This window comes from Pistacia vera, unplaced genomic scaffold (genome assembly GCF_008641045.1).
Source record: "Pistacia vera cultivar Batoury unplaced genomic scaffold, PisVer_v2 Contig29, whole genome shotgun sequence".
NCBI classification, from domain to species: Eukaryota; Viridiplantae; Streptophyta; class Magnoliopsida; order Sapindales; family Anacardiaceae; genus Pistacia; species Pistacia vera.
Window position 1 is genome coordinate 1,021,987 of NW_022196101.1, and position 10,042 is coordinate 1,032,028.

At 39.3% G+C, this 10,042-nt stretch overlaps 1 non-coding gene across 1 annotated transcript; it reads left to right on the forward strand.

The window, feature by feature from the left end:
* Positions 1-8,854: 8,854 nt before the first annotated feature.
* LOC116134642 lies at positions 8,855-8,961 on the forward strand. The gene has a single exon (XR_004128776.1). It is a non-coding gene; the product is annotated as a small nucleolar RNA R71 (small nucleolar RNA).
* The last annotated feature ends 1,081 nt before the right edge of the window (positions 8,962-10,042 follow it).

The following is a 10,042-nucleotide window of genomic DNA, read 5'->3' on the forward strand; positions in this document are numbered from 1 at the left end:
AATTAAGTAGCAATTCAGGCAAAAATAGACTAAGAAGTATCTAAAATCTGGCCTAAAAGCTTGAATAAACTAGCATAATCCTCGGATTATCAAATACCCCCAAACTAAGGATATGCTCATCCCCGAGCATCAGGTACAAAACAAGATAAAATAGACACACAAACGTTCAAAAACACAAAACAGCAAATGACAGAAATTAAATGAGAGAAACAAAAGACTCGACTCACAAAACAACCGCCTAGAATTTATACCAATCTCAAAAGTTGTTGCAAAATTATTAATAGAAAAATGTTTAACACTCCAATAAGTTATAAGTTGCATCGACTTTCTTTCCCAATTGGTCCCCCGAGTAGGTAATCCCCACTTCAATCCACCTTTTGACTTCTCGGATTAGTTTATGCAGGAATGCAAAGTTTATCAAATGGTGGCAGACTCCATAAGCCTAAATATCGAACTACTCTCCACTAATGAGGACTAGACAAAGATAAGAATCAGTAGGTCTTTATAAGCTTGTAACGCTAGGCTCAAGAAGTGGGTTCCAAGAAAAAGAATAGGAAATACAAAGTAAGAGAACTCGGTTTTCCTCATGCAAACACTCAAATCAAATTGAACTCCACTTCTTCTCAACCACCACTCAACGTCTCCACTAATTTACAACCCTCAAACTTGTATCTTTCTTATTTCTGATACCATAAATGTGCGGGTCTAAGGTGTACGTGGCGTTGTTAAACCAAATACTGCTAGGCAGTTTTTAAGGCGGTTACTGGTTTCCAGCCGATATACCCTTAAACTTGGCATAAGAATTATTATTATTATTATTATTATTATTATTATTATTATTTTGATGAAGTTAAAGAAAAATTTATACAATCAAGACAAATCCATTGAATTGAGGTGAACTACCTCTTTTATTTTTATTGCCCTTCTCACAACCTCCAAACTATTCTTTTAGTCAATTCGTACAACTCTTCCCTTTCTTTGTGTTTGCATTAGGATCGAATTCTCCTAAGGGTACGATAGAGTGTTTAGGGTAAGGATCGGACAAATTTTGGTTAGCCAAGAAAAATAAAGCAATAATGATTCATACGGCTCGAACGGGTGACTAGGGACAATTTCATTCCTAGGTCGGCTAGAAAAGCTCAAACGTTCCAAAAAGAATGCCTAAATTATCTCCTCAACCATGTATAATCCTAGAATTTCGCCTCAAGCACTTCTCTACTAGGCTCTAGAGTCCACCAACATTATCAAACTTTACCTAAGTACATAAAATAAATCTAAGCATGCCGAAAAAGTGAAAATGGTGGTTGAACCACTCAACAAACCTCAATAAAAAATCAGTTAATAAACCTAAACTTGAAGCAATGCTTAACATTTCTCAATAATAAAAACGCAACAATCCAATTCGCATCATTGATTTATACAATTCATCATCGGCAAAAACAATCAAACCAAAAAAAATAAAATCAAAAATAAAAAATTTTCTAATTTTCCTACCCCCCAAACAAAAGATGACATTGTCCCCAATGTCTCATTACGCATAAATTAGGAATAGAAAAACAAAAATAACAAAGGTACGAGATAGTTCCCTGATTAATCCGTGAAGTGTCACTGTATAGTGCACACCCGATCTATGACCTTTTCATCACCCAACATCTGTCAAAACAATTGAAACTGTGGTGTCCACTAGGTTAGAAAAATTTACAGACTAATATAAAAGTATTACAACCTAATCTCATCCTTACACAAACTACAAATTACAAGAAAAATGAAATTACGAAAACAACTACCACAACCCAAAACAAAAATATAAACTAAGTTTAATGTTTGAAATAAAAAACAAAATCAACTAAAAACAAAACAGGTGTTCCGGTGCTCATTCTTCGCCTTCCTCGTCTTCCTCTTCTTCCTCTTCTTCGTCTTCTGACTCGGAGCCCATCCACTCATTTGAATCCCAGTCGGCCCATTAGAATCCTGAAGTGTCAATGTTGAGCTTGTTAAAGCTACTGTTTTGCATCTCATACATCATCTGGGTCTGCTCAGCCCAAGCTTGACGTTTTTTCATATGTTTCATCATACCCATCATTTGCTGCATTATCTCCTTCTATGGAGCTGGAGGATGTGACTAGGCTTTGTGCGGTTCTCTGCCGCTTTGTTCCTGCTCTTGGTTGCTCAGCTACTAGGCATTCAAGATGCTTCTGAAAATAATATGAATCGAGGATAGGGGCAGCATGAATACATTGCTCATCATCTTCCACCTTGGCTCCAGCTCTAATGCACAAGGCTGTAATGAGATGTGGGAAAGAATAACTTGATCACCCTGGTTTGGTGGCATGATGAATGTTGTTCAAGATCATTCGTCCCACGTTTATACTCTTTCCTGTGGCAATAGAATAAAGCAGTAATGCCTTCTCGTAAGTTACCGTGCTATAGTGCGTTTCCGACATCAATCTCGTACTAACAAAATATTGCCACAGTTGAGCCATCGATGTCAAAGAAGTTCCCTTAATGGTCTTCTTTTGTTTCTTCGATACTGACCAAGTTGCATCCGGTTTTGCAATGACCTGAAGAATGATACTATCCTCAAACTGTGTCCCCCTAAACCTTCCGTACTCATCCTGATCAAACCCAAACAAGTTGTAAAATTCATTGATCACATCTTCTGTAAACGGCATGTCAATCCCTCAGACAAATGCGGTACCCTCTTCACAATTCGGGAGATTGGCATAAAACTCCCTTACTAGTGGCTCTACAGCCGGCTGTGCAGGAGCACTCATAAACAGTTCCTATCGTCTCCCTCGACTCCAGTCCAATGCCTAACTCGCGGTCAATCCGCGCCCAGGAATAAAGCCCTTATCTCTTCTTTGGATAGCCCCTTGATATCGTTTCTAGGCCTCTTCATTCACAAAGCGGCTATCCACTTTCTTTCCTTTTCCCTTTCCTTTGTATGGCAACTTAACTTTGGGTGCCATTTTCTATAATTCAACTCATAGCGCACCCCAAAAATTCAAGCCTAGGCTCCCATAACAACCAATTCAAACCTGCAAAATCAAATTGAAAACACTTCCAAAAAGTCACAATCAGACCCCCAAACTACGATCTCTCCAAATTTAACAACACACTCCAAAACTCAACACCCACACTCCTTAATATCACAACATGCACAATATATCCTTCTTCAACAAAATTGAACTCACAAAATTCGCAACTCAACCAAAAATAAAATTTTCAGATCTACAACTTAAAACTTGAAATTTTGCAAAAATGAGTTGAGGGAACTTGAGATCTTACCAATACGAAGGATTATTAGCCACCAATGTACTTAGAATCAGCCCAGATTAGAAAGCTCCAAATTTCTTGAACTTGAAATTTTCGTGAAATTTTTGAAAAAATTGTTGTTGAAATGAGTTGTTTTGGTGTTTAGGAGGGTTAAGGAGTGAAAAGTTTGGTTGGGAAAGCACTTGGGAGGCAAAGGATTTAAATTGGAAAATTTTTCTCTCAAATGTATTTGAAAAAAAGTGTGGAAAATGAAAAGACAAAGTGAGTATATATAGAAAACATTCTTCGCCGCGGCGAAGTTCTTCGTTCTTCGAACCCTAACTTGAAACCCAGGTTTCACCGCGCGAAGCAAAATTCTTCGCCGGGGTGAAAAATTACAGTGGCTAATCGCCGCGACGAGAAAAAATCTTCACCACAGCAAAATTGCCTTAGCGAAATTTCGTCTAGCATTCTTCGCCGGGGCGATAAAATACAGTAGCTGCCACAAATTTTCAGGTTGCTTCGCTCTGACGAAGAACAATCTTCATCGGGGCGAAGTTTGGGACTTTTCAAAACTTATTTTTACCTAATGTGCTTCGCCGCGGCAAAGAATACTTCTTCGCCTCGGCGAAGTCTGGAGCATTTTCTTTCCTTGCATTAGCTGAAAACTTCACCTAAAACACCCAAAAACACACAAATTAAAAAGAATCAAACACACTGAAATAAAAATAGAAAAACAAAAATTTAAAACACTTGGGTTGCCTCCCAAGAAGCGCTTGTTTATTGTCGGTAAGCTTGACTCTCTCAATTTTTCACGTCAGAATGTCAAGCCATATTGGGATGGATTTACAACTCATCACCCCATCTATGTATGGCTTCAATCTCTGTCCATTGACTGTAAAAGTGCCCTTTTCTTCATGTGTAACTTCCACTGCTCCGGATGAGTGAATTCTTGTAATCGTGAATGGTCCGGACCATCTAGACTGAAGTTTTCTGGGGAATAGCCTAAGTCTAGAATTAAACAACAACACTCTTTGCCCCACTTCAAAATCCTTCTTCTTGATATGCTTGTCATGCCACCTTTTTGTCTTCTCTTTGTAAATTCGAGCATTTTCATATGCTTCGAGATGAAACTCATCGAGTTCGTTCAAAGTCAGCATCCTTTCCTCTCCAGCAGCTCTTAAATCCATATTTAGCTACTTGACTGCCCAGTATGCTTTATGCTCAAGTTCCACCGGTAAGTGACATGCTTTCCCATAAACCATCCTAAAGGGGGACATACCAATCGGATTCTTAAATGCAGTTCGGTAGGCCCATAATGCGTAATCCAATTTTCGTGACCAATCCTTCCTAGATGCATTAACTGTCTTTTCTAAAATGCCTTTAAGCTCTCTATTAGACAATTCCACTTGCCCGCTCGTTTGTGGATGGTAAGGTGTTGCAACTCTATGTGTCACTTCATACTTACCCAACAGTGCATCCAATTGCCTATTGCAAAAGTGGGAACCTCCATCACTAATAATTGCTCGTGGTACCCTAAACCTTGAGAAAATATGCTTTTTGACAAACTTAATCACTACCCTAGCATCATTAGTTGGCAATGCAACTGCTTCAACCCACTTCGACACGTAACCCACCGCTACCAAGATATATGTGTTCCCAAAAGAATTTGGGAAGGGACCTATGAAATCAATCCCCCACACATCAAAAAGCTCAACCACCAGGATGTTGTTCAATGACATCTCATCTCTTTTCGAAATATTACCACTCTGTCGACACTAGTCGCACTCCTGAATCATCCAGAAAGAATCCTTAAAGAGGGTTGGCCAATAAAACCCCGATTGTAGAACCTTGGCTACTGTCCTATTTCCTCCAAAATGGCCACCTACTTCCCTCTCATGACAATGCTGTAGAATGCTTTTCATCTCCTCCGGGACACATCTCTATATCACTTGGTCAGCACAGTGTCTGTATAGAAATGGCTCTTCCCAAAAGTAGTACTTCAAATATGAGAAGAATTTTCTCTTTTGTTGGAACGTCATACCACTTGGGAGCACCCTTGATGACAAATAATTTGCAAAATATGCATACCATGGTGCTTCAACCACTCTCATCAACTTCTCATCTAGAAAGGTTTCTGTAATTGGACTTTCCTCTTCATTTCCCTGGTTTGGTCTCTCAATTCTCGACAAGTGATCTGCCACCACATTTTCTGACCCATTCTTATCGTGAATTTCTAACTCAAACTCCTGAAGCAATAGGATCCATCTTATGAGCCGATGTTTCGCTTCTTGCTTTGCCAATAGGTGCCTAAGTGCTGAATGGTCCATGTAGACGATCACCTTTGCACCTAACAAATACAAACGAAATTTGTTAAAAGTAAAAACCACATCCAACAATTCTTTTTCTGTGGTGGTGTAATTCAATTGTGCATCAGTGAGTGTTTTGCTAGCGTATTGAATTACATGCAACACTTTGTTTTTCCTCTGTCCTAACACTACCCCTAAAGCATAATCACTAGATCACACATTAATTCAAATGGCAGTCCCTAATTGGGAACTGCAATAATAGGTGCAAATACTAATAATTTTTTAAGGGTTAGAAAGGCATGCATGCATTCATCATTACAATCAAACACAACATCTTTATTCAATAAATTGCAAAGGGGTTTAGAAATCTTACAAAAATCCTTGATGAATCGTCTGTAAAACCCCGCATGCCCCAAGAAACTTCGGACTGCTTTGACGTTTGAGGGTGGTGGCAGCTTCTCTATCACTTCTGTCTTTGCTCGATCAACTTCTATTCCGTCCTTTGAAATCCTATGGTCGAGCACTATTCCCTCCTGGACCATGAAGTGACACTTCTCCCAATTGAGCACCAAGTTCGTCTCCTTACATCGCTGCAAAACAAGAGAAAGATTAGTTAGACAACAATCAAAAGACTAACCAAAAACTGAGAAGTCATCCATGAAGACTTCTATGAACCATTCCACCATGTCTCCAAAGATCGACATCATGCATCTCTGGAATGTTGCTAGTGCATTGCATAACCCAAAAGGCATCCTTCGGTAAGCAAAGGTGCCATAGGGGCAAGTAAAGGTCGTCTTCTCTTGATCCTAAAAAGCAATGGAAATCTAGTTGTATCCTGAATACCCATCCAGGAAACAGTAATAGGCATGTCCTGCCAACCTCTCCAACATCTGATCAATGAAAGGTAGTGGAAAATGATCCTTCCTTGTCACCTCATTCAATTTTCGGTAATCAATGCACACTCTCCAGCCCGTCACTATCCTAGTTGGTATCAATTCATTACTCTCATTCCTTACTACCATGATACCTCTCTTCTTCGGAACCACTTGTACCAGGCTCACCCATGGACTATCGGAAATAGGATAGATAATCCCCGAATCTAAGAGTTTCACCACCTCCTTTCTCACCACTTCCTTCATCGAAGGATTCAATCTTCGTTGTGGTTGCACCCTAGGCTTAATATCATCCTCTATGAGTATCTTATGTATGCAAAATGATTGCAAGATGCCTCTAATGTCTGAAATCGTCCATCCAATTGCTAGTCTATGTTCCCTCAACACCCTAATTAATCGCTCTTCCTCCAATTTACTCAGTACTAAACTAATGGTCACTGGGAAGGTTTTTGAGTCCCCAAGATATACATATTTGAGGTGGGAAGGTAAAGGTTTCAACTCAAGCTTTGGAGGTTCTTCATTTTTTTCCTTTTCCTTCTCTTTTTCAAAATCAAACTCTTCAAATTCTAAATCCTGACTCTCATCAATAGGTTGAAGTGCTTCTAACAACCTAGCACATTCATTACTCGCCGAATCATCTACCTCTACTGTTTTGGATTTGGCTATACACGCTTCTAGAGGTAATTGTGGGGTGTTTTCTTCAATAGATTCAACAACCAATTTATCCACCACATCGACACTAAAACACGAATCCGATTCAGATGGAAACTTCATCGCCTCAAAGACATTGAAAGTTACTGTTTCATCTTGAACTCTAAAAAGTAACTTTCCTTCTTGCACATCTATTAGTGCTCTCCTCGTGGCCAAGAATGGTCGGCCCAAAATAAGAGGAATTTCCTTATCCTCTTCCATATCCAGAACCACAAAATCAGCTATAAAAATTTTCTTATCCACCTTCAACAACACATCCTCCACTATCCCCATCAGATGTTTTATGGACCTATCCACTGGTTGCAACGACATGGTCGTTGGCTTCACTTCACCAATTCCCAATCTCCTGAAAACAGAAAAGGGCATTAAATTAATACTAGCACCTAAATCACATAAAATACAATCAAACATAATATCTCCTATAGTGCAAGGAATAGTAAAACTCCCTAGATCTTTGAGCTTTAGGGGTAACTTCTTCTGGAGAATAGTGCTACACTCCTCTGTAAGCATGATCGTTTCCTCATCTTCTAACTTCCTTTTGTTCCAAAGGATTTCCTTAAGTAACTTCGGGTAGCTCGGCATCTGCTGCAATGCATATGCAAAAGGAATGTTAATATGCAATTTTTTAAAAATTTCAATAAACTTTAAAAACTGCTTATCCTGATTTTTGTTCTTCAGTCTCTGAGGAAAAGGCACGGGTGGAGTGTGATGTGCCAACTCTGGTGGTATCTCGAGGAATGGCAATTTCTCCTTCTTCTTTTGCCTTTCATCCTTCTTCTTGTTCTTTTCCTCTAAACCGCTTAGTTCCTTATCAACTACAATCTCATCATCAACTTCCTCTTTAGATTCTTCCTTTTCAGATTCTTTCTTTCTAGCTTGTTTAACCTCTTCCAAAACTATCCCACTCCTCAAAATTATGGCATTTGCTTGCTCACGTGGGTTAGTGACTGTATTGCTTGGTAAGGAACCCTGCGGTCTCTCATTTAGCTTCTCGGCCAATTGGCCCATCTGTACCTCAAGATTCCGAATGGACGCTCCTTGATTTCTGAAATTCATCCTCGTCTCATTCATAAAACCCATGGTCTCCCGCATGAATTTCCCAAACATGTCTTCCAACTTTGTCACTCTTGGATCTTCCGGTTGATTATTCACCCATGGTTGGTTATTCGGCATTGTCTTTTAGTTCCATTGATTATTTTGCTGGTTCTGATTGCCTCAAGCTAGATTTGGATGATTTCTCCACCCCGGATTATACGTGTTGGAATACAGGTTGTTTGGTTGCCTCTGATTTCCTTCCAAATAGTTCACTTGCCCGATGATGAAGATGATGAAGCAAATGTGTTCCCCACTTGACACTCACTGCTCACATGGTTTCTTGCACAAAAATCACAAGTTAGTTGAGGTGCTTGAATAGAGTTTATCTGCATACTTCCTAACTATTTATGAAGTGCCGTGAGTTGGGTTGAGATGGCTGTGAAGGCATCAACTTCATGAAGACCCGTAGATTTTCTTGGTATTGCTCTCTCATTTGGTCTTTGATAGATGTTGCTTGCCAAAACCTCAAGCAACTCATAAGCCTCCATTGGTGTCTTATTCTACAAAGCTCCTCCTGATGCTGCATCCACCATGGTTTGCACGTTACCCATCAGTCCATTGTAGAAAGTTTGGACTTGAAGCCAAATTGGCAACCCATGGTGTGGATATTTCCTCATCAATTCCTTGTACCTCTCCCAAGCCTCATACAATGACTCAGATTCATCATGTAGAAATGATGTGATATCATTTCTCAATTTTGCTGATTTTGCTAGAGGAAAGAACTTAGTTAGGAACTTCTGTGCTAGATCATTCTAAGTTGTGATAGTCCCCGCTGGTAGTGCCATTAACCACCCCTTAGCTTTATCCCCCAATGAGAATGGGAATAACCTCAACCTAATGGCGTCATCTGACACTCCGTTTGACTTGAAGGTGTCATAAATTTCCAAGAAGTTCGCAATATGCTGATATGGATCTTCCTTCAAATCACCATTAAACCTTACCGACCGCTGGATCATCTGAATGATTGTCGGCTTAATCTCAAAGTTGTTGGCTTGCACCGTAGGCCTAGTAATACTCGACCCACTACCATTAACCGTGGGAACTGAGAATTCCCACAGTGTCTTGTTTTCTGGTTCTGCCATTTCAACAACTATTTCTTCTGTTTCTACCACTATGTCCTTTCTTTCTCTTCTCTCTCTGTTAAGTCGTCTGGCGGTTCTCTCAATCTCAAGATCAACAGGAACCACTAGCTGACGTCCCGCTCTTCGCATAAACTGCACAGAATTAATGAAAAAAAGTGAGATCATAAACCAACTGAAAATTTAAAACAAAAATTAAAACTTCAATCTAGCTAACTATAGAAAAACTCAATGTTAACTTAAAACTCAATCCCCGGCAACGGCGCCAAAAACTTGGTGTGTGTTTCCTACAACATGCAATATGTAGCAAGTATACTAGTCGCACAAGTAATATAATGATGAGTGACCATCGTTCCCATGGACTGTTGCTAGCACTAAGTTTTCTACCATTTTCAAGTGAAGAAATGAATTCTTTTGGATTAAGGGAGCAAATTAAACTATAATTAAAACAAAATTTTACTAAAATAAACTTAAACTATGAAAGCAGATTTAAATGGGATAAAATCAATTCAAACAATGGGTAGGGTTTGACTTCATTCGGACTCTATGGGTTAAACTTTAAGAATTAAACTAAATTCATATTCTCATGCATTGATTGTATATCGAACTCTCTAAAGTGTCCACATACCTTCTCAGGCTATGTTGTCCTACTCTTCCCTATTAACCTTCCGCACCCAACTAAATGAAAGTTAATAAATCT